The sequence below is a fragment of the Heterocephalus glaber genome, unplaced genomic scaffold, assembly GCF_053883595.1.
Source record: "Heterocephalus glaber isolate CG9 unplaced genomic scaffold, H.glaber_assembly_v1.0 deba00001553, whole genome shotgun sequence".
Taxonomy (NCBI): domain Eukaryota; kingdom Metazoa; phylum Chordata; class Mammalia; order Rodentia; family Bathyergidae; genus Heterocephalus; species Heterocephalus glaber.
In genome coordinates this window covers 15,204,440-15,230,129 of record NW_028258344.1, presented here as the reverse complement: position 1 = coordinate 15,230,129, position 25,690 = coordinate 15,204,440, and the positions used below count along the sequence as shown (strand labels likewise).

Here is a 25,690-nt window from a genome sequence, read left to right as displayed (position 1 = left end):
TAGAGATATGCACCTTTACATATTCTCTTGGTTCTTATTTTTCCCCCTTCCCCTGCCCTACCTTCAACCCCTCCATCCCTATTTAAAAAGACTTTGCTTCCTTTTTATTTTCTCATATTAATTCTATTCCCTTCATTCATTTCCACTCCCACTCCCACTTCCCCTTCCCCTTTGCCCCTTTTCTTCCTATTTCACATTATCTATTATCTTTTAGTCCTTATTTACCCTTTCAGTTTCTCACACTAGAGAAACTATTCAGTATTTATACATATGTGTCCTATTTATTTCATTTAAGGGTATTGCCTCAATGACCACCGTTTAGCAATAAATGTCTCTAATTTCTCATTTTTTATGGCTGAGTAGGACTGCATTTTATTTTTTAAAAACCACATTTTCCTTATCCAGTCTCCAGTTGATGGGCATTTGGGCTGTTTCCAAGTTTTAGCTATTACAAACTGTGCTGCTATGAACATGGATGCACACATATCACTGTGGTATGATTCTTTTAATTCTTTGGGGAAGACACCAATAGCTGCATCAAATGGGACTTCCAGTCCTAGTTCTTTGAGGTATCTCCATACTGATTTCCACAGTGCTTGCACCAGTCTACACTACCACCAGCAGTGGAGAAGGGTTCATCTTTCCCCACAGCCTCGCCAGCATTTGTTATTGGTGGATTTCATGATAGCGCAGCCATTCTTTCTGGAGTGAAGTGGAATCTCAGCGTTGTTTTCATTTGCATCTCTCGAATGATCAGCGATGTTGAACATTTTTTCATGTATTTATTTGCTATTTCTACTTCTTTGTGTGAGAAATGTCTGTTCATTTCAGATGCCCATTTTTGGATTGGGTCTTTAAATTTGGGAGTTCTGATTTTTTTCAAGTTCTTTATAGATTCAAGATAGTAGACCTCTGTCTGAGGGACCGCTAGTGAAAATATTTTCCCACATTGCGGGTTGTCTCTTCACACTGCTGGCGGTTTCTCCTGCTGTGCAGAAACTTTTAAGTAAGAAGAGATCCCACTTGTTGATTGTTTGTGCTAGTTCACGTGCAATTGAGGTTTTGTTCATAAAGTCTTTTCCTACACCAATGTCTTCAAGAGTTCTACCTTACCTCTGTCCCAGCTGGTTCAGTGTTTCTGTTTTAATATTTAGATCTTTAATCCATTTTTATTTTAGTTTAGTGCATGATGAGAGATATAGGTCGAATTTCAGCATTTGGAAAGTCGAAACCCAATTTTTTCAGCACCATTTATTAAAGAGGCTATCTTTCCTCCAGCGAGGGTATTTGGCTTCTTTGTCAAAGATGAGGTGGCTGAGTGTGTCTGGAGTTGTTTCTGCATCTTCTAATCTGTTCCACTGGTCCTCAGGTCTGTTTCTTTGGCAATACCATGCTGTTTTTATCACCATAGCTTTGTAGTATAGTTTCAAGTTGGGGGTTGTAATACCCCCTGCCATGTCTGTTACCTAGAATTGTTTTTGCTATCCTGGGTCTCTTCTTGTTCCAAATGAATTTTTGGATTGTTTTCTCAAGGTCCATGAAGTATGCTGCTGGGATTTCAATTGGGATTGCATTGAATCTATATAGCAATTTTGGAAGTATAGGCATTTTCACTATGTTGATCCTTCCTACCCAGGAGCAAGGGATGTGTTTCCATTTTCTGAAATCATCTTCAATCTCTCTTTTCAGAGTGCTATAGTTTTCAGAGAAAAGGTCTTTGATTTCTTCTGTTAGGTTGATTCCTAGGTATTTCAGTTATTTAGATGCTATTGTGAAAGGAATTGTTTGCCCTATTTCTCAATCACTGAGTCTGTGTAGAGGAAAGCTATTGATGTTTGTGTGTTGACCTTGTATCCAGCTACTCTACTGAATTTGGTTTTTAAGTCTAGAAGACTTTTGGTGGAGCTCTTGGGGTCTTCTATATAGAGTATCATGTCATCTGCAAATAATGACAATTTGACTTCTTCATTTCCTATCTTTATTCCTTTTATTTCTTTCTTTTGTTTAATTGCCATGGCTAATGTTTCCAAAACTATATTGAACAGGAGTGGTGATAGTGGACATCCTTGTCTTTTTCCTGATTTTAGTGTTAAGGATTTCAGTTTTTGACCATTTAGTATGCTATTGGCTGTTGGTTTTTCATAGATGGCTTTTATCAGATTGAGGTGGAGAACATCTGTTCTGAATTTTTGTAGAGTTTTTATCATAAATGCATGTTGGATTTTGTCAAATGCTTTTTCTGCATCTATTGAGATGATCATATGATTTTCGTCCTTGGCTCTATTGATATAGCATATTGCATTGATTGATTTGCATATGTTGAACCATCCCTGCATCCCTGGGATCAATCCCACTTGGCCAGGGTGTATGATCTTCTTGATGATCTTCTGCATTCTATTTGCCAGTATCTTAGTAAGGATTTTTGCATCTATGTTCATTAATGAGATTGGCCTATAGTTCGCATTTTCAGTTGGGTCTTTCTCTCCTTTGGGGATCAAGGTGATGCTTGCTTCCAGGAATGAATTTGGGAGTATTGCTTCCCTTTCAATTTCATTGAAGAGTTTAAACAGTAGTGGCAGTAGTTCCTCTCTAAATGTCTTGTAGAATTCAGCGGTGAAGCCATCATGACTCGGACTTTTCTTGGTTGGGACATCTTTAATTAATTTAATTATGTTTTCAATTTCATTGATTGATATTGGGTTGTTTAGAATTTTTAGGTCTTCTTCATTCAACTTTGGTAATTCATACATGTCTAGGAATCTGCCCATTTTTTCTGTGTTTTACATCTTATAGGCATATAGGTCCTCAAAGTAGATATTGATGATCTCTGGATTTCTGCAAGGTCTGTTGTAATTTCACCCTTTTCATTCCTGATTGCATGGAATTGGGCCTTTTCTTCCCTTTTTCTGATAAGGTTGGCTAAGGGTTTGTCAATTTTGTTGATTCTTTCAAAGAACTAACCCTTAGCTTCATTGATTTTTTTTGTATTGTTTTCTTAGTCTCCATTGCATTGATTTCTGCTGATTTTTATAATTTCTTCCTTTCTATGGGCTTTGGGTTTGTCCTGCTCTTCTTTTTCTAGAAGCTTGAGGTTCAGCATCAGGTTGTTTAACTGGGCTCACTCTGTTTTCCTAATATGAGTATTCACTGCTATGAATTTCCCTCATAAGACTGCTTTCATTGTGTCCCATAGATTCCAATATGTTGTATTGTCATGGTCATTTAATTGAAGGAACTGTCTGATTTCTTCTTTCATTTCCTCTGTGACCCACTGGTTATTCAGAAGTGTGTTGTTCAATTTCCATGTGTTTATGAAGTTTTTGCAGTTTATTTTGCTATTGATGTCCAATTTCATCACACTATCATCTGATAATATACAGGGGATAACTTCAATTCCTTGGCATTTACCCAAATATGTTCTATGAGTGCAAATGTGGTCTATTTTGGAGAATAACCCATGTGCAGCTAAAAACAATGTTTATTCTGATTTTGTGGGGTAAAACACTCTGTAAACATCATTAAGTTCATTTGTTCAAGAGTTTGAGTTGTAGTATTTCATTGCTTGTTTTTTGTCTAGTTGATCTATGTACTTGTGACAATGGGGTATTGAGGTTCCCCACTACTATTGTGTTGGTGCTTATATCATTTTTCATGTCCGTTAGTATTTGTTTTATATAGTTGGGTGCACTAGTTTGGTGCATAGATATTTATGATTGTCATCTCTTCCTCTTGGATTGTTCCCTTTACAAGGATGTAGTGTCCTTCTTCATCTCTCTTAATCAGTGTGGGCTTGAAATCCACTTGGTCTGCAAAAAGGATAGCTACTCCTGCTTTTTTCAGGTTTCCGTTGTATGGAGTATTGTTTTCCACCATTTAACTTTCAGTCTATAAGTTTCTATTTGAATTAAGTATGTTTCTTGTATGCAGCATATTGTTGGATCTTGCTTCTTGACCCATTCTGCCAGTCTATTTCTTTTGATTGGTGAGTTGAGACCATTAACATTAATGGTTATAACTGATACATATTGTTATCATTATCATGACTTTTTCTTTTTGTTTGATTCTCCCCCTTTGTTTTTAATTTCTTATGCCCAGTGGATTCATTCTGCTGGGCTTCCTGGGGTTGTGGTCCTCATTGTCTTTTCCTAGGTTTTTGTCTAAAATTTTTTTGGAGTGCTGGTTTGTTATTCATGAAGTTCCTAAGGTGCTCTTTATCATGAAAGTATCTTATTTCTCCATCAATTTTGAAAGATAGTTTTGCAGGGTACATCAATCTGGGTTGGAGGTTGTTTTCCTTTAGGGCTTGTAATACATCACTCCAACCTCTTCTTGCCTTAAGGATTTTGTTGAGAAGTCTGCTATGATTCTGATGGGCTTTTCTTTGTCTGTGATTTGTTTCTTTTCACTCACTGATTGTAGAATTTTGTTCTTCTGTTCAGTTTCTGAAATCTTAACAATTACATGCCTATGTGTAGATTTTTTTTTTTTTTTTTTTTTTTTTTTTTTTTTTTTTTTTTGCACTGGGGATCAAACTCAGGACCTTGTGCTTGCAAGGCAGGTAGCAGAACCACTGAGCTAAATCCCCGGCCCTGTGTAATTTTTTTTTTTTTTTTGATCAAGACTAGTTGGAGTCCTATATGCCTCACTTATCTGTATGTCAAGTTCTTTTGCCCTGCTTGGGAAGTTTTCTGCCATCACTTCTATGAACAGTTTTTTATATCATATGCACTTTCTCCTGTTTCTTCATTGACTCCAATCAGTCTTATGTTATTCTTCTTTGCATCATCTAGCAGGTGCTGGATTGCTTTCTTGTGGTCCCTTACAATTTTAAAGCAATTTTTCTTTTCCTGGTCACTAATTGCAATCTTATCTTCTGTATCTGAAATTCTGTCTTCACATTGGTTCATTCTGCTGCATAGACTTTCAATGGAGTTTTTAATCTCCTGGAAGTCTGTTTGTATGGATTCCATTTGTTTCCTATGTTGGGATTCCATCATGTTCCTCAGCTCCTCTCTAGATTTATTAATCATGTCTTGCACTATGAGCACAATCTCTGCTGTTATCTGAGAAATTTTTTCTGATTTCACTTTTTCCAGATCCTCTTTTGTTGCCAGTTCAGGGAGTCCAGGTTGAGCATCAGAGTGTTCCATCTCATGTCCCTTTGGTGTTGCTGCAGGTGATCTGGAAGGCTAGTTTTGAGACTTGTTTATGAGTCTTCTCATTTCGACCCGGGAGGGGGAGAGGGGGTTTGTGCTTCTGGTGCCTGTGCAGCTCACCTCCTCTGCACTAGGAGTGGTGGTACAATGGCCCAGAAGCCTCCTCTGCACTGGCAGTGGTGGCACAGTGGTCCAAAAGCCTCCTCTGTCCTGGGAGCAGTGGTATAAAAATACTGTAACTTCTATATTTCAAATAACTCAAATGTCTTTAACATGTCTATGAAGGGAAAAGTATCCTTTGGAAAAAAAAGGTTTTATCACAAATCACACCTAAAACAGAAAGACAAAGGTGCCATCTAATTTACATTCTAGAAATTGAAACATTTGACTCCACAGATGCCTGAGCAGTAAAAGCCTACTTATTAGCAATAGGCACACATACCTAATAAATAACTCAGGGGCACCTCACTCTCCAGTCCCCCTTCTGTCCTTCTTAGACAGAAGCTATCTTTCTCACAATAAATTTTTACTACTGTTTACCTCTGTTGTTCCTAGAATTCATTCTTCACTTTTGGAGAACACAAACTTGTCTTTTGGATGTCTAGTAGGTTTGGGAGTTACATCTCTTCCCCTATATCATTTTCGAGGTCTTGCACCGAGATTACCAGTTGAAGGTAAGAGTTTTCTTTCAAGAGTTTTATAACCTTGGTGTTTTTGCTTCATAGATTATACACTTTTTGTTTCATAGGCTCTGGCTATTTCATATATTCTGGCTTTTTCTTCATAAATTCTGGCCTTTGGTTTGGCTTTTGCTTCAAAAGTGTCTTAATTTTAAGTTGTATGTTTTAAAATTATTGCAAATTGCTTCTCTCTTTTATGATGCATTGTCCTTTGTTAAAATTAATTTTATTGAACTGGGGATTTAGCTCCGTGATTCCATCACCTGCCTCCCAAGTGCAAGGTCCTGAGTTCAAACCTTGGTACAAAAAAATTTTTAATTTTATTCTTGTTTTGCATATGTTACATTTGGACTTCATTGCTTCAAAATGCTATAAAAAGGGTGTCTTATGAAATCATCTCAGATAAAGACAGTTCAGGCTTTTATCTGTCCCTTATAGTGAGGTAGAAAGAGCTACCAAACATAATTTTGAATGGATAATTATTGTAAAATATTTGTTTTTGTTTTTGTTTTTTATTGGTACATTTTAGATATAAAATAGTTACATTCATCATTGGGATCTTGTACCTTTACATGAGTATGTTGGTTCTTATTTTTTTCCCCTTCCCTTGCCCTCCCTTCACCCTCTCCACCCTTCCCTATTTGCAAAGACCTTGTTTCCATTTTTTTCCTTTTCTCATATTTTTTCTTTTCCCTTTTTTCCTTTCCCCTACCCCTCCCACTTCCCCAGCTCCTATAGACCTTTTCTTCCTGTTACACAATATCAATTATATATTTTTGAAATTAACAATATCAAGGTCTAGGAGACATTACCACAGATTTTACAGAATTTAAAAGGATATAGAAAGCATATTACAAAAACCTGTTTTGAAATAAATTTGACAACTTCTAAGAAGTACCTCGGAAGAGAAATTAATGAAACTAACTCTGGAGGAAATATAAAATTTGAATAGCACCTATTAAAGAAAGTATATTCCTAGCTTGAAAACCTACCTATACGACAACAGCAGGCTCATATAAATTTTAACTGATGAATTATATCAAACATTTAAAGCAGAGAAAAGAAGGAAAACTTCTCCCCTCATTTTAGAAAATCAACATTGTACTAATCCTAAAACTGGATAAAGATAATAGAAGAAAAAAGTATGAACATAGATAGAAATTTTTTTAACAAAACAAACTATTAGAAGTCAGATCTGGCAATATGTAGAAAGTGATTTTGTTATAGGGATGGCAGTGTTGGTTCAGCATTGGCAGCTCTACCCCCAAAAGTCATCATTTTAACAGAGGAAAGGAAAAAGCCATATGATCTTGTCAGTAGTTGCAGAAAAAGTATTGGACTAAATTCTACAGGTGTTCATGGTAAAAGCTATCAGGAGACCAGAAGTAGAACAGAACCTTCTCAACAGATTAAAGACATGTACTCCATACTTCCAGTAAGAATGACTTATATGAATGGAGAAGATACAGTGCTTTCTCCTTAAGGTGGGGAACAAGGGCAGATATGCTTACTCTTTATCTGTCCATTAAACTTTGAAACCTAGGCCCCACCAAAATAGTCTGGCAATAAAATGACACAATTAGGATAGGATTGGCAAGGTAGAAGCAAAATCTTTGTATGTAGATGAAATGATCACCTACAGAGAAAATACTAAGAAATCTCTAGGAGCCCCTAGAACTTGTATTTGAATTTAGCAGGATTAGAAAACACAAGGTATGTATAAAAATTCAAGTTTGTGTATACTTGCTATAAATGAAGAATTGGATATTGAAATTTAAAAGTTATGTAGGAGTACAAAGGACCTAGAAAAGTTTAAAAAAAAAGACAAAAAACAGCGTTGGAAGATGTTTAGCACCTAATTTTAAGACTTCTTCTAAAGCTACAGTAATCAAGGGAGTGTTGGTGTAAGGAAAGACATATAGATCATTTGAATAAAACAGAGAATCTAGAAATAGAACCACACATATATGGTCCACTGAGTTTTGAAAGATTATTTAACATTACCATTTTATAGAATATAAACTCGATTCAAGAGCAGAGGAAGAGATAGTGTCTTCAGCAAATGGCACTAGAACACCTGGTATCCGTATATAAAAAATTAACTCAACTCTTTATTTCCATACATGAAAATAACTTGAAGGGATCTATGAACCTAAATATGAAAGCCTAAAAGTATAAACTTTAGAAGAAATTATAAGGGAAAATGTTTATGAATTCAGGGTAGGCAAGAACTACCTAGGATACAAAAGACATGATGTATAAAAGAAAAAAAGTGATAAATGAGATTCCATCAAAATTTAGAACTTTAAATGACATCATTAAAATGAAAAGTAGTCCTTAGACCATATTTACAATGCATATAACCTATGACCAGAATATATAAAGAATTCTTAGAGCTCATTAATAGACAACCCAATTAAAAAGTAGACATAAGATGATAAATAGCCAGTATAGCACAAGGAAAGGTGTGCAACTCTAGAATCAGAAAAATACTAATCAGTACAATAACAAGATTGACTTATACACTCATTAGGGAGATGAAGTTAAAAGTTTTAAAAGCCTTGTCATGACTTTTTCTTTTTGTTGGATTCTCTCCCTTTGCATTTAATTTGTCATGCCCAATGGATTCATTCTGCTGGGCTTCCTGGGGTTGTGATCCTCATGGTCTTTCCCTAGGGTATTGCCTGAAATTTTTTGGAGTGCCAGTTTGATGTTTGTGGAGTTCCTTAGGTGCTCTTTATCATGAAAGTATTTTTTTTTTAAACAAGCTTTAATCAACTCTGTAATAACCATTCTTGTAATTGAGCTTAGGCCCACTTACCCAGCAGGCTGCACACGATGGTTTCACATTTTCCAGGCCCAAGGACAGGGCGGTCTCCTCTGTATGTCACAAGTATTTGAGTGACTCCAGACGCAGGAGCAGCAGGAGGTAGGCGCAGAAGGACTGGGGCTGCTGTGTAGAAAGGATGGTCTGCAGCTCTGGCTGAAGGTATATCTTAAGCACTGTCAAGCAGGTGCCTCATGAGAAAATAAGCCCAGGAAAAGAACCTCAAACTGGAGGGCCCACATCCCTCTCAGCTGCTGCTACCTGGGCCCAGGGCCAGACTGAGGCAGCGAGTGGACCGGGTGTGCCAGGAAAGGCCCCCTTAGTTCAATCATTTTGATAGGCAGAGCTTCAGGATTCAGCAGGACATGGAGGAAGCAGGTAGGACCTGGCCACAGCTCTGAATGATCCACTGGTCCTGGGGCTCAGCAAACTGGCATTGGTACGGCCCTGAGGAGAGAGGCCATCTTCCACACAGCTTCTCACAGCACAAACCCTCCCCACCATTTCCTTCCCGCGGGTGAGTGTGTCAGAAGTCTCAGAAAAGAGGCACTGATGCCCAGGCAAACATGCTGTCAACTTGGGAGACCCAACTGAAGCACAGGTCACTTTGTTAAAAAAAAAAAGAACTACATAATAGGAAACAGATGTGGCCCCTCAGAACAGCGAGCCCCAGCAAGCGTGCCTGCTGGCTCTAGCCAGAGTCAAACTGACACTACATTCAGCAGCTAAGTGCACGCTTCCAACAGGGGCCCACAGGCTGCTCTGAGCTGGCTGCAGCTGCTGTCACTGTCCACTGAGAAAGGCCAAGTGCTCTTTGGTGCATCTGTTGGCGTAGTGTCCTCTTTCACCACACTTGCAACAAGTGACCCGCTGCGGCGGCCGGGGTCCTCGGTTCCCTGCACTGCCGTTTTGACTCTGCATGACCCTGATGGCCTGTGGGGCTCTCTGCTGGTTGGGAGGAGGAGGGTTCTGACTCCTTAACTGGATCAAGGAGGACGACCTTTGTAACGGCGGCTTGTTACTTTGCTTTGTCAGAGGCTGCATCTGCTGCGGCAGTGGGGGCTGCTCAGTGGTTCCCATAGGCAGTTCAAATTGGGGGTGCATGAATTTACACGAGGGGCCCTCTGGGCAGAATCCCACCAGGTAATTCACAGAGATGACTCTCCGCGTGTGCCGGTGCCTGCACGGAGGACCATGTTTACAGAAGCCGCGGTCATACCAAGGGCAATCCTTGATCTTGGACTTCCGGGTCAATGTGCAGGAAGGGGCCCTCCTTGTTGCTGCACTCCCCAAATTTGGAGTAGAAGTAGCACTCGTGCATCTTGGTCATGTCATACTCGTGTAAGAACTCACACTGGTCCCCTTTCTTGCACAGTCCCCGCAGCCAGGGTTGCACACAACTATCTTCTCACCGCTGATGTGGCGGAATGGACCCATGCTTCCTTTGCCACAGGCTGCTTTCAAAAAGAATTCACAGACAGCAGCGCCCGACTTGTCCATGCCGGGGAAGGGCAGCGGCTGCACCCCGTGCTGCTGCTTCACGGCGATCTCCAAGTCGAACTTGATGTGGTCCACGCTGGCGATGATTTCCTGCATGGCGGCAACGCTGCCCTCCCCCCCCCCACCCCCAGCCAGGCTCCCCTCAAGCTTCTCGCCGCCCTCACTCCCCTTTCTGCTCCCGCTCCACCACACACGGGGCAGCTCCGCCTCGCCCGCCACCACTGCCGCCGCCCGAAAGTATCTTATTTCTCCATCAATTTTGAAAGATAGTTTTGCAGGGTACATCAATCTGGGTTGGAGGCTGTTTTCCTTTAGGGCTTGAAATACATCACTCCAAGCTCTTCTTGCCTTGAGGGTTTGCATTGAGAAGTCTGCTGTGATTCTGATGGGCTTTCCCTTGTATGTGATTTGTTTCTTTTCTCTCACTGCTTGTACAATTTTGTTCTTCTGTTGGATTTCTGGAATCCTAACTATTATATGCCTATGTGTAGATTTGTTTTGATTAAGGCTAGCTGGAGTCCTATATGCCTCACTTATCTGTATGTCAAGTTCTCTTCCTCTGCTTGGGAAGTTTTCTGCCATCACTTCTGTGAACAGTTTTTTTAATGTCCTCAGCACTCTCTCCTCTTTCTTCACTGACTCCAATCAGTCTTATGTTATTCTTCTTTGCATTATCTAGCAGCTGCTGGATTCATTTCTCATGTTCCTTAACAATTTTAAAGCAATTTTTCTTTTCCTGGTCACTAATTGCAATCTTATCTTCTATATCTGAAATTCTATCCTCACATTGATTCATTCTGCTATGCAGACTTTCGATGGAGTTTTTAATCTCCTGGAAATCTGTTTGTATCTGTTTTATGGACTCCATTTGTTTCCTATGTTGGAATTCCATCATGTTCCTCAGATTCTCTATTTTTTTATCTGTGTCCTCTCTAGATTTATTAATCATGTCTTGCACCATGAGCACAATCTTTGCTGTTATCTGAGTAATTATTTCTGATTTCATTTTTCCCAGATCCTCTTTTGTTGCCAGTTCAGGGAGTCCAGGTGGTTGAGTATCAGATTGTTCCATCTCATTTCCCTTTGGGGTTGCTGTAGGTGATCTGGAAGTCTGTTTTTGAGGCTTGTTTATGTGTCTTCTCATTTCCACGGCGGGGGGGTGGGGGGGTGGGGTGTGCTTCTGGCACCCGTGCGGCTCAGCTTCTCTGCCCTAGGAACTTGGGATGGAGGTGGGGTAGCTTCCTTCTGGGTGCTGGGACCGGCTCACCTTCTCTGCCCTTAGGAGTTTGGGATGGCAGCAGGGAGCTTCCTCTGTAAAGTATTTGTTAATGAACTCTGTGCTAAAACCCTGTTTGAAACTTGTGTGAAATTGTCCCTGCTTGGAAACTCTGGGTGGGCCTCCTCCCTCTTGGGGGGGCAGCTTGCTCCCAGAGAGATTAGAAGTTATACTTGAAGTGTGTCTAAGTACCCCATACCTAATGCTGCTGTACCACACCCTTGCCACATTCTCTAATCACAACTTATGCTGCCCTTGCCACCTAATGCTACTTTATCATGTCCTTGCCACATTCTGCTGCATAACTGCAAATTAAGCTGCCCTGTAAAAGATATAAAAAGGAGAAACTGTGTTAACTCATGGTCAGCCTATATGGACTCATTTCCTGAGGTTGGCCATTGCCTGATAATAAACTTCTCTTTTTGTTTTACCTAACTCTCCTGTCTCTGAAAGATCATTTTTACTTCCTTTGCTGCAACAATAGAATGCCAAACAGTGGTTACTCTGCCAGCTTGTAATTGCTTTTAGGGCACCTGCCACTCTCAAAGCAAAGGACAAGTTTCTCCAGTTGCCCTCTGGTGACTCCCCACTCCCATTGATGCCAATGGCGGGTGGAACTTGACCAGAGAGGCAATTGGGTTCCTTTCAGAGGTGACAAATGAGGGGTCATGGCCAGGGCTACTCTTTGATGGATACCCAAAGGTCCCACAGAAGAAACCAGCTTCTGACAGCCTGTCCAGGTAATCAGCAAAAAATTTCCACATCTTGGCCCTATCTGGTTGGACTCCTCAGTGAGGTGAAAGGGGAGCTCTGTCAGTGATCATCAGATATTCTGTCAGAGTGATCTGAAATGATCCCATCAGAGCCCTTTCTTAAGCCTCCATTAAGAGCTGAGCTACAGGTTTGGGCTGCTTTTTCTACTACTAGTAAGATAGACCTCTAGACAAATATAGAAATACTAAATTTTTCATAGAGTAAAAACTACCCAAACCTTCTCTCCCCCTAGGCATGGTCTCCATCATTTATGTGTGTAGGGGAGAAATAAGCCTCTGCTGATAGGTTATGGGCTTTGGAACATTGACTGTGGACTTAGAAAATGCTATATGATGATTTTTGGATGTTTAACCAGCTTGAGCTCTATTTGGACTTTTTCTCTCTGCTACTGAGTTTAAAACTCCCCTTAAACTTTTCTCCAACTTGTTGGGAGTTCGAGAATCCCTTGTAGTCAGACTGCTTCTCCTCCTTAGTCAGGATGTCAGACTAAGGCAATTCACAACAACTGTTTTGTCTTACACTAGGGAAAATAGCAATCAGTAACTTGCATTTGTGTTTTTACACATTCTGCCCTAGGGCTCAGGGCAGAATTTCTGACTTAGCATCTCTAGAGGGGATCTCTTTTGCAAGAAAAGTGCCCTAATTTGACTGTTGACCTATTTTCCTCTCTGAAGAACTAGAAAGCAGTGGTTTAAATCTCTTGGTTTGCTAGCAATACTTCCTTTTCTAAACATGATTGTTATGGCTGAAGTGAATTGTAACTTGTGCTCTGAGAGTACCTACTGGGGTAAGGATGTAAGTTACCTGAGGAAGATAAGATCATTCACTGGTAAAGGGTAGATAGTCCAGTCCAGTTTTATTTTCTGGGTCTTTCTCCAGATGGTAGCTACCTACCCAGGAGTGGAATAAACCTTGGGGGATGCCCTGGGGATGACCTAGAGGGAACAGGGATGCATTAAGGAGCAATTTGGTATTTCTCTACACCCACGAGTGATGTGCCTACCTCCTAAAGCCAAGTACCCAAAGGAAAGTACTATGATGTTATCTCACAATTTGGATTATACTTTAAGAGAGAAAAAAATGGTCAAAATCATCTTATGTTGAGATTTTCTTTACATTAAGAATTCTTGCTTGTGTTCAAATGTAAATGTGGGCCATAGAAAAATGAGAGACATCTCACCCTTAAGACATTCAATACCTCTAAGCTTGAGGCTACTCCTCGTCCTTTAGAACCTGAAAACAAAGTTTCCAACACAACTTTAACTCTTCATCACCAAGTGCTGAGGGTGGAGTTTCTAGGCTAGCCATACTTAAATCCTCCTTGAGTCTATATCCATCCTTAGCTAAATTGTTCAGGGCCCTCAAAGACAACATTCCTTGCAGGAAGTAAATGGCAAATATGGGGCTACCTGTGTTCATGTGTCTTTTTCTCTCAGTGATCTAACTAAGACAGATTAAATAAGACCTAAGAAAGTTTTCAAATGACCCTGATATGTACATTGAGGTCTTTAGAGGACTTACGCAGACCTATGGACTAGATTAGAAAGATGTAATATTGCTCTTAAACATTGATTTTTAATGAGAGACAAGAATTTTTACAAGCTGCTACTACATGTAGAGACAAATATTATCTTAATTTTGGAAGCTAAAAAGACAGGCTGCTAGGGAAATAACTGGTTCCTGCTGCAACACAAACAGTTCCTATACAAGACCCCCACTGGCCTGCCAATCATATAGGAGACTAAAATAGAAGATATTTTCAGGCATGTATTCTTGAAGATCTAAGAAAGATGAGAACTAAGCCCTTCAATTATTTTAAATTGTCAACTATTTATCAGGAAAAAGATGAGGACATCCCTACATCCTGATTTGATAAAAGGAAATACTATAGTTTTTTCCAAGTCAGTCTTGCAATATGTAAATGGCATAGTGTTATGTTCCCCCTCAGAAGAGCTTTCTAGCCAAGACACCTGTGCTCTGCTGAATTTTCAAACAGACAGGGGTAATAATGTTTCTAGATCTAAGGCACAACTTTACAGCCTTGAGGTAAAATATTATTATATCTAAGGGAACCCAAAGACTGGGGGAAGAATTAAACCAATTCTTTCCTTTCCACAGCCCAAGACTCTAAAACAGCTAAGGAGATTCCTAGAAATTACAGGCTTTTGTTGCCTTTAGACAGCAGGATATAGTGAGATTGTGTGACCCCTCTATTAGCTTATAGAGAAACCCAAGAGACAGCCATATTTTAACCTGGGAACCTTATTCCTAGACCATACTCCAGAAGCTCAAACAAGCACATCTAAGTGCCTAACTACCGGACACAATCTCAGTTTGTATGTTAATAATAGGTAAAACATGGCTTTGGGAGTTTTTATACAAGATCAGGGAGCTGCTCAAAAGCCTGTAGGGTATTTAAGTCATAAATTAGACATAGACTCAAAATAATTTATTTTAAAAAGAAAAGCCCTAAACAATTTAGTTAGAACATTTTTATTCTCTTTCAAGAGGCAAAAAAGCAGCCATTTGGGCACCTTGATTATTAGCTTGATTTTCTGCTCAGCAATGCAGTTGGAGTCAATCACATCTTTTGTCTCAAGACATGTTTTGCTAAGGATTGCAGATCCACTCTGAAAAAACTCCTGATCTTAATTGTCCTTCTACACCTGAGATGGTTAAGATTTAGTTCTTGTACCATACTTAAAGGCACTCTTCTGTCCCTTCTATACTGCCCTGCCCCTGAGAAATAATGAAATTCTCACCAGTGTTTGGTTCAAGGCATTTTCCTCCTCTGTGGCTGCTGGATTTCAAGACAAAGCTTCCAGAATGGTGAGTTTCCCTTCCCTGAAACCCTTCCAGAGTAAAGCTAACCTTCACTTATCTCTGGGCTATATAGAAAACTGCTCTAGGTTTAATCCTGAAACTCTCAAAAACTATAAAAGTTTTAGTCCAGATTTATCTGTCTTTCAGCCCTCAGGAAAAATTAGAGAATGGTAAGAACAGCTAACCCAGCTCTGGACACTTCCTTGCACCTCTAGTCAGCTGCCACCAGCACTGGATGAGATGAAGTCTAAGGGACACCTTAGATTGGGCACAGAACAAGAGGGATAGACAGAGATGCCTTCTTTCCCTTTTTTTTTTCAGAATGGAAAAAACTGTCATACCTAGAAATCTGCAGTATAGCAGGTTGGAGCCTTTGGCAGGCCTTCTTCCCTGACTGTTTGGAATTCATACTTAGCTTCAAAGAGTACCACCTAGTCTCTTCTACACATAAACCTGGCCTGAGTGGACAACCCCCACCCCACCCCCCACTGCCCGCCACAAATAACTCAGGTTGACATTTCTTATATTTTATCTACCAACTCAAACTCAATATCTGTTTCTTGGAGAAATTAATTCACTATCCAGCAAATCTCAAGTTTTCAGGTCTTAGCCTAGACAAACCTTTAGATAATTGGTCTGCTGTGAACTGTTACAATTTTTGCTTACTTCTCCTTATTTGTCTCAGTATTCTGCCACTTCTTAGACTAAGAAAATACAAAGAGAAAGAAAAATAAAGGCCAGTGTCTTTATCTGGATAACATCTTTACTAATACCCAACCTAATTTAATTTTTTTCTTTAATTGTTTAAATAGGCAAAATATTCAAATGATTTTTTAAAAAATCAAAATACACAAAAAGTCAAACAGTGAAAAAACTCCATGCTATTCCAATGATCCAACTACCAAGCCTTCATCTTCCCTCATGACCACAATTTACTATTATTAGATAAGCAAATACAACTATATATTCCTTTCCACCACTTTTTTTTACAGAGATTATAGAACACTATACATTTTTCATTTTTAGAAATACATTTTTGAAGATCTTTTTATTCCAGTACATAAAGCACTTTATCTTTCTTTATAACAGCTTTTCAGTTTGTCATTGCAGGCACACACCATAAACTTTATCAATAGACATTTAAATTGTGTTCAATATTTTATATTATAAACAATACAGAATAACAACTATTTACATACCATTTACATTTTATTAGGTATTACAATACTCTAGAGATGACTTAAAGTATATAGAAAGATATGTATAGGTTTTCTGTAAATACTATTCCATCTTATATAAGAGATTTGAGCATCTATCGATTTTAGTGTCTGCACGGAGTCCTGAAACCAATTCCTCACGCATACCAAGAGACTACTGTAAATATGTCCTATTAATTCTGACTAGTACCCTCAATTGCTATTCTGTGTGTGTGTGTGTGTGTGTGTGCGTGCACATGTGTATACCCGAAAGAAAGGGGGGGGGGGGAGAATGTGAATGAACCTGGAGGCTACATGTTAAGTAAAACAAGCCAGATACAAAAAGATAGATACTGCATGATCTCATTTATATATGGAATCTGAAAAAGTAGAACCTTCAGAAACAGAATAGAAAGACAATAACAGAGGTCATGGGTGGGGGAAATATGAAGATGTTAATCAAAGGGTACAAATTCCAGAGACCTCATGTACAGTATGGTGGCCATGGTTAATTGTTATATTTTTAAAAAATATTTTTTGGTTTTTTGAGACAGGGTCTCCCTTTTTAGCCCAGGCTGGCCTTGAACTTCTGGTGATCCTTCTGCTTCAGCCTCCAAAGTGCTGGGATTACTGGCATGTGCCACCATGCCTGGCTCTGGTCACAATTAATTGTAATTATTGTATATTTGAAATTTGATAACAGAGTAAATCTTAAGTATTCTTTCCACACTTTTGTAAGTTTATCTCCTGCAGCTCTATCAGATTTTCAAAGTGAAGATCACAGAAAAATCACATCAATCTCACAGAAGAAGAGGAAAAGAACCCATTTTAAAATATACTGGAGCATTCTGTTCTTAGCAAAACCTGCCCTTAAGAGAAACTATTTTAACAGAGCCTAATCAACTTGGGGGAAGAGAAATACCAATTCCAACCCTCTCTCCAGGCAACCCACTCTACCTAAGTGGTGATGGTTAGAGGCATGTGGGGAGTCCACAGACCAGGGGTACAGCCTTAGTAAACTCTGCAACCTAATCATAGAACTAAAAATATCCCCACCACTGCATCTTATCACTACTAATAGCCTGTTTATCCAGCTTTCAACCAAAAATTACAAGACATACTTCAAAACCCAATTTGAGGAAACACAGCAAGTTAGATTCAGATGTGACAAGAATGTTGGAATTACCAAATTGTGAATTTAAAACAACTAAAATTAATATATATGAAGGCTCCAGTGGCAAAAGTAGACAACATATACTGGAACATTCCATTCTTAGCAAGACCTGCCCTCAAGAAAAACCATTTTAGAACAGACACCAATGTAAACAGAGAGATGAAAATTGAGAAATTATCAAAAAGAAATGACAGAGTTCAAAACCATTGTAACAGAAGTAAAGATAGACCCATTAGTGTCCTGGAAAAAGCAAAGAATCACTGAGTCTGAGGACATGCCAATGAAAACTTCTAAAACTGAAAAGCAAGGAGAAAAATGTCTTGAAAATCAGAAGAAAATATCCAATAACTGGGGAAACTACAAAAGGTGTAACATACACATCATGGGAATACAAGAAGGAGGGGAAAAAAGGAACAGAAAAATGTCCTCCATATTAATTTTGGATCCTAAATCGCAGATCCAGAAAGCTTGGAGAAAACCAACAGGCATCCATTTAAAAAAAAAACAACAGTATATCATACTCAAAATGAAGAAAATCAAAGACAAAGAAAAAATCTTGAAAGAAGAAAAAGAGGGAAATAAAAACACCTATCCACAGAGCTAACAAAGGTAAGAATTACACCTGACTTCTCCTCAGAAAAGGTGCAAGCAAGAAGAAAGCAAAGTGAAATATTTAAAGTGATGAGAGAGAAAAATAAAAACACCAACCTACAACTCTGTATCCTATGAGATTATGCTTCCAAAGTGAAGGATAAATTAAGACTTTCTCAAATAAACATTGAGGAAACTTGTTTTAAGGAGAGCTGCCTTGTAAGAAATGTTAAAAGAAGTTCTTCAGGAAGAAGAAAAATGATAGAGATCAGATATGTGAATCTACATAAAGAAGAGACCTTGGAAAAGAATAAGTGAAGTAAATAAAAACTTTTATTTTCCTTGTTCTTAACTGATCTAATAGTTTCTCAAAATAGAAATGTTATTAATTATGTAGGCTTATATGGGTGTATGTATATATCTTTAATATAGATATATATAGTGTGCTTATGTACACTTATGTATAAGTAAAATGAATGATCGCAATGACACAAGGAAGAAGAGGGAAGAATTAAGATTATTTTGCTACTATAATGTATACTGCTTTTGAAAGTACTATGGAATTAGCTGTACAAGTATATTGCAAGCTCTAAGGTAATCACTAGAAAAACAAAGTGTAATTAGTATGACAAAAAGGAAGAAAGTTAGAACTATATAAAGTATCCAAATCTACAAATGGCAGGAAAAAAGCAGATGACAAAAATTAGAATAAAGAACAAGGGAAATGAATAGAAATCAGTAACAAATATGATGTATAGTAATTCAGTAATCACTTTAAACATCAACGGCCTAAAACATACCAATTAATAGAGATTATCAGATTGGATCGAACACAAAGACCCAACCACAAGTTGACTAGAAGATACTTACTTTAAATATGAAGAAACACATGGATTAAAAATAAAGGGCTGCCTCCCAAGTGGAAGGTCCCAAGTTCTATCCCCAGTATAAAAAAGGGGGGGGGGGGGGGAACCTGGGAATGTAGTTTGGTAGTAGAGCATTTGCCTACCATTAAAAAGGCCTTGGGTTCAAACCCTAGCACCTCCTCAAAAAAGAAAAGTAAAAGACTGTTAAAAGAATAAGAAAACAAATCACATACACACACACACACAAATCACAGACTGGAAGAAAACATTTGCAAAAGATATACCTGATAAAATACTGTTACTGAATAAAGTATTCTTAAAACTCAACAATAAGAAAAAGAGAAATCCAGTGAGGAAAAAGTAGTTTAAAAACCCAAACAAATATCTGACCAAAGGAGACAGAGACAAACAGCAGACATATGAAAAGATGCTCAACATTTTACATAACCAGGGAAATAAAACAAGATACCACTACAAACAGCCAAAATCAAGAACAGTGACAACACCAAATGCTGCAGAGGATATGGAGCAATAGGAAACCTCAGTCATTGCTGGTAGGAATGTAAAATGATACAGCCACTTTAGAAAATAGTTTGGCAGTTTTTTACAAAACTAAATATACTCTTAGCATGTTTATAATCCAGTTATTTTGCTCCCGGTATTTACCCAAGTAATTGATGACTTAATGTACACACACACACACGCACACATACACACACACACACACACACACACACCTGCAGAGATGTTTACAACAGCTTTATAACTGCCAAAACTTGGAAGCAACCAAGATGTCTTTCAGTAGATGAACAAATAAATGAACTGTGGTATATCCAGATAATGGAATTAAGCACTAAAAATAAGTTATTGAGCCATGAAAAAATATGGAAGAACTTTAAATGCATATTACTAGTAAAAGAAGCTGTTATGATTTATATCTAGAATGTCCCCAAAAAGACTCTGTTTTCAGAGGTAGGGCTTTGGGAAGATGACTGGATAAGGGGAACACTATAATTAATTGCTGTTATGAATTGGGGCCTGATTGGGGTGACCTGGAAGGGTATATCTTCCTCCCTAGTCCTTCCCTTCTCTCTCTCTCTGCTTCCTGATCACCATGATGTGAATGACTTTCCTCTGCTATGCCTCTCTGCCATGCCATTTCTGTGTTGGAGCCAGCCAGCCATGGACTATAATCATGAAGCAAAATAAACCTCTCTTCCTTTAAGTATGGTTGTCTGGTATCGTTTCCAGCAACTAGGAAATTGACTTAGAAGCCAATCAGAAAAGGTGACATTCTGTCTGAGTCCAACTATCAGACATTCTGTGAAAGCCAAAACTAAGGAGAAAGAAAAAAAAGATCAGTGGTTACCAAGTGTTAGCAAGGAGTAAAGAATGATAGGTAGAGGATTTTTAGGGCAGTGAAACTATTCTGTATATTATAATGGTAGATATATGTCATTATGTATTTGTCAAAATTCATAGAATGTACAACACAAAGATTGAACCCTAATATAAATAATGAATGTTGGGTGGTAATGATGTGTCAGTGTAAATTAATCTAGAATCTGCCAAAAAATTTTACACACTTCAAGAAAAGAAATATAACAAATGTCTAGAAGCTAATGGCCACCACTTTGAGCACCTCTTGTAATTGTCTCAATAAATTTAGTATTAAATTATTTATACAAGTTTTTCTTTTCCTGAAGTGTGTATACATTTTTGGTGGACTCTGCATTTTAACAGATGTACTAATCTGGTGCAGGATGTTGACAGTAGGGAACCCTGTGCAATGTGTTGGGTAGGGAATGATGGAAACTGTTCCTTCTGCTCAATTTTGCTGTGAATCTAAAACTTCTCTAAAAAGTAAAATCTGAGGGCTGGGGATTTAGCTCAGTGGTCCAGCACCTGCCTGGCAAGCACAAGGTCCTGAGTTCAATCCCTGGCACTGCAAAAAAAAAAAGTAAAGTCTCTTTTCAAAGAGAGAAAATAAAGAGCGCCCGACTTCAAGATACATTGAAAAGCTACAATAATCAATACAGTAAAGTTTATTTGCAAATTATATCACTTATTAGTCACTTTCCTGTTGATGGAACAAAACACCTGATACACACAACTTAAAGAAGGGGAGGTTTATTTGGGATTACAGTTTTCGAAGGTTCAGTCCATAGCCAGATGGTTTCAAGGCAGAGTCCGAATGGTGGAACAGCATGGCAGAGGAAAGCTGCTCAACTCATGGTAGCCAGAAAGCAGAGAGAAAAGGAAGAGTGAGGGAAAAAAATACACCTCTTCCAGGTCACACTCCAGTGACCCATCTCATCCAATGAAGTCCCACCTCTGAACACATGAGATTTTTATGGTTTCAGATCTAAACCATAACAATGATTATATGAAGAATTACACAAAAGAGTTACTAGACTAAATGACCTTAGCAAGGAGAAAAGATCAATATAAAAACCAATCAATTCTACAAATCAATAATAAACAATTCAGTTGAAATTAAAAATAAATACCCATTTGGATAGCTTCCTCCAAAATGAAATACTTAGGGATAATTACAATGAAAAATGTATGAGACTTTTACATTGAAAATAAAAAATACTATTAACAGAAATTAAAGAAAATTTATGTAGTAAAAAAATTATTTGTGGATTAAAAGAATAAATATCATTACGATTTCATTTAGAACTATTTTAAATATGTACTTTTTAATTTGCATAAATTTATATCTCAGTAAAATTTATTTGTTCAAAAATTGATTGAAGCATTATTGACACAAACTCTCCTTAAACATATTTTCATACAAGGTCTATATAACCTATATAGGCCAAGGACCTCCAAGCCATAAAATTAAGTGTAGAATCCATCTAATGGGTCCTCCAAGAAACTCCAAGGAATGAACTCAAAAGGCTCTAGGGAGGTGTTAAGGCTTGTATCTAGATGTTCCCCTAAACCCTCATGTGCTCATAGTTGGGGCTATTTGGAGGCGGCTGGATCTATAGTGTGTGAATACAGATTAAGGATGTGTGATAAATAAATTAGTCCACTGATTGGTTTAGTATAGTTCTAGGTGTGATAATGAGAAGGCCCACCTTGGATGTGGGTGGTAACATTCAATAGGCTTGTAGCCTGGATAAAATAAAAGGGAAAGGGAGGCTCCCTGCTGGCGGCTTTCTGCCTGTCTTTCTTGGGACTACTGCTCTGCCATGCTACTCTGCCTTGTGGCCAGCTTGCTATAGACTGAAACCTCTTCAAATTATGAGCTAAAATAAACCTGTCTTCCTTTAACTTGTGGGTGTTAGGCATTTTGTACCAGTAATGAGAAAGTAAATAAAACAGGAAGGCTTGGGAAAGACCCCACACATATTTTTTTCAAGTGCAATAACCAGAATATGATTACTGATACCAAGCCTACAGGAAAACAAGGCAGTATGAGTACCTAATAACAGAAGCAGAACCAGTAGAAACAAAGCTGAAAAGCTTCAGATACTGTAATTAGAAATAAAACATACTTATATTTATAATACATAATTCTATTTATATTTTATTATATTTATATTTTATACTTATATTTATATATTATAAATAAAACATTTATTATGTTCAAAGATATAAAACACAAATCTGAAAATATCTTCAGTGAACAAGAAACTATAAAGTGATATTGCAGACTTAAACAGAGTTTCTAAAAATAAAAAAATAATATCCAAATTTAAAACTCAGTGGTTAGATGTAATAACATCTTGACTACTGCAAAAGAAAATATTTGTGAAGTAAAAACAACTATGAAATTTTTTAAATTATGAAAAAATTATACAAACTGTACCACAAAGAGTTAAAAGTATTTTAAAAAGCTATCATGTAGGGCCAAGGATTTAGCTCAGTGGTTCCACCACCTGCCTCACAAGCGGAAAGTCAGGAGTTTGATCCCAGGTACCAGAAAAAAAAAATTTTTAATTTAAAAAAATAAAAAGCTATCATGTAGATACAGCAAGAAGGTCTAACTTAAATTTGATTGCAGTCCCAGAAGGAAAAGAGACAAAATGTGGTAAAGAAAATGCTAAAAAAGATAATAGCTGTGAATTGTGCCAAAATGGTGGAAGATAATCACAGAATCAAGAGGATCAGCAAGTCCCAAACAAGAGATATAAAAAGAAACCTAGGCCAGGGATTTAGCTCAGTGGTTCCACCACCTGCCTCACAAGCGCAAGGTCCCAAGTTTGAAGCCCGGTACCAAAAAAGAAACCTATGCTTAAACATATCATAAAGTGTGAAATTCTAAAACAAACAGAAAAATCACAAGAGTATCCAGATATGAAAAAGACAAAGTAACTTCAAAAGAGCAAGTAAGTCTGAAATCTAACTTCTCCAGAGAAACAATGGAGACCAAAACAAGAGAAGGTATATGCAGAGAAAATACTGTGAGTACTTATCACGAATTCTTCAGTGACTACAGAATTTCTGAGTCATCAAAATTTGACAGATATCAACAACAGGGCTTCAGTGGATGAAATTCTAAAAGATGGACTTCAGAAAGGCAGGAAAACAAGTGACTCAAGAGGAATAAAAATTTAAATATCAGGGCTGGGGATTTAGCTCAGTGGTTCCATCACCTGCCTCGCAAGTGCAAGGACCTGAGTTCAATCCCTGGTACTGGGGAAAAAAAAAAAAAAAAAAAACTTAAACGTCGTGTCTATATCAAGTATTACAGTCAGACTTTCTTTTTTTCCAGATTGTCAAAATTGGCAAATGAACTTTTTTTTAATGATCTTCCATATTGCAATTAGTCTTCTTTATTATAGGGCTTCTTTCACAGAAGTATAGTAATTTTGAAGGAACCAGTATTGAACAAGATGCTTTTTTGAGCACTCTGTATTCTTTAACTTTGTTGTCCACATACTCTGTTAAGAATCATCGATTTTGGCATTTACTACATTGTTAAATCAAGTTATAATACAGCTGTGAAGGGGAAAAAATAAAGACTAGTAAATATAAAAAAAACTTCAATAAAATTTGATTAGATAAGATAGATATAGTAATACAGTAATGACACCTAGTGAGATTTATAGTAGGAATTAAAATGCCAGCAACATTACTGTATAAATTGAGAACACAGTAAAAGGAATTCAAGTGTTTTGAGATCTTTATATTATCAATATTAACAGTAAAGGCTTTGTTTTACATTATGGTTAAGACAACTTAAAATTGCACGTTATAGACTACACTTTTAGGTAGAATGCAGTATAGCAGAGCAGAGCAATACTCCTGCCAAAATAACTAGAGAAATTAGAAACTGAGTTGATGTTTCTACAGATGCTCATTGCCTAGAAGTATGTGCTGATACTGTCACTCAAGAAAAGAAACTGAAAGTCTGGATATTCCCCTTGCAAGGAAACAGAGAAATTAGCATAGATTTTAAAGATCTGACAGAACTGTGGGACCTCACAGTCAGCTTCCTCCATAAGACACTTGTCAAATGTTGAGACTGTAATGTAGAGGCTGAAAATTAAGCAGAAAGTTTTGAAAAGTAAAGCATAGTTTCTGGTAATTTTGTAATGCCAAGGAAATGAAGACTAATGTTCAGGATCTATAGGGTAAGGGTGATCACAAGAGGCTCCCAGTGCTCTGAAGCTGTACCTTAGGAGCAGAGGTGAATCAAAAGTAGACTCCCATTTATTCTAAATGCCTAGCAGAAAAAAGGGAAAATAGCATTGTCCAGAGCCTGTGTAATTTTGTCTCATATGAATAACATTAAATTAAATATTACCAATTATTATTAAGCATATCAAGAAACACTCAAAGTCAAAGCAATTTTGTATTTAATACAATTTATAATATATAACACAATATCTTACAGTACCTTAAAGTCATCGGTTGAAACACCAATGAAAATAGTTCTACAGATGTGAAAATTTTCCATTAATTGAATGACAAATAAACTCATCTTTACCACATTTCCAAATGCTGCAAGAGGAATTAATTTTTATCCTTCAGATATTATAACTACATAATTATTGTTCATATGGAACACTAATTAAACCTTACGTATTATATATCTTTTTGGTTACCAATGCTTTTACTCTGCTCCTTTAAGCATTTTCATATTAAGAATGTGCAGTTCCAGAACTGACTTCCAATACCAATAACTGAAGTACTTTCTTTACAGCATCCCTAAAACCTGCAAACTTCTCTTACATATCATAATATTAATAACTATTTTAAAAAGACAAAGTGTGAAAATACTTGAAAACTATAAATCTCTATACTAATATGATGACATTATCACTTAAATATAATTTTAAAACTTATTTTTTTTAATATTTTCAACTTGTAGCCATGAATTTGTTGCTATTTAACAGGACAAAATCAAAAATAAACCTTTATGTTAACTATTAAAATTGCTCAAAATATAACTGTAAAAAGTGCTATGTTATCCTCTCTTAATAGGTGTCATTAACTTTTTAATTTTAAGATTTAAAAATTCCCTCAACTAATAATAAAAATATCATATTAAATTAGAAGTACAGATATTCATGAAATTCTCAAGGCCTATTTAGTTTCTAGTTTTTTTTAACCAGAAGATAAGGCTTTAACATGATTTTCAAGGTTATTTTAGTTGTCTTATGACTTTGTATCTAGCTAACTACACAACTACAGTTCATAGTACAATTTTCATTTAGTCAAATCAGTGGTAGAAGTAATTTTAAAAAATAAGTGTTCTCTCAGAGTTGCAAATGATAGGCTATATTTGCACTATCAGATTTAGAATACACATAAAAGGATCAAAGTGAGTACATAGCAGAAAAAGTAACTTAATTGGGTAATTAAAA

General features: G+C 37.4%; 1 protein-coding gene and 1 pseudogene across 10 annotated transcripts in view; both read right to left on the bottom strand.

Moving 5' to 3' along the window:
• The window catches only part of Xkr9 (XK related 9), a 55,831-nt gene that overhangs the window by 20,181 nt on the left and 9,960 nt on the right, over positions 1-25,690 (bottom strand). The window lies entirely within an intron of this gene.
• LOC101698568 (cleavage and polyadenylation specificity factor subunit 4 pseudogene) lies at positions 9,432-10,277 on the bottom strand (annotated as a pseudogene).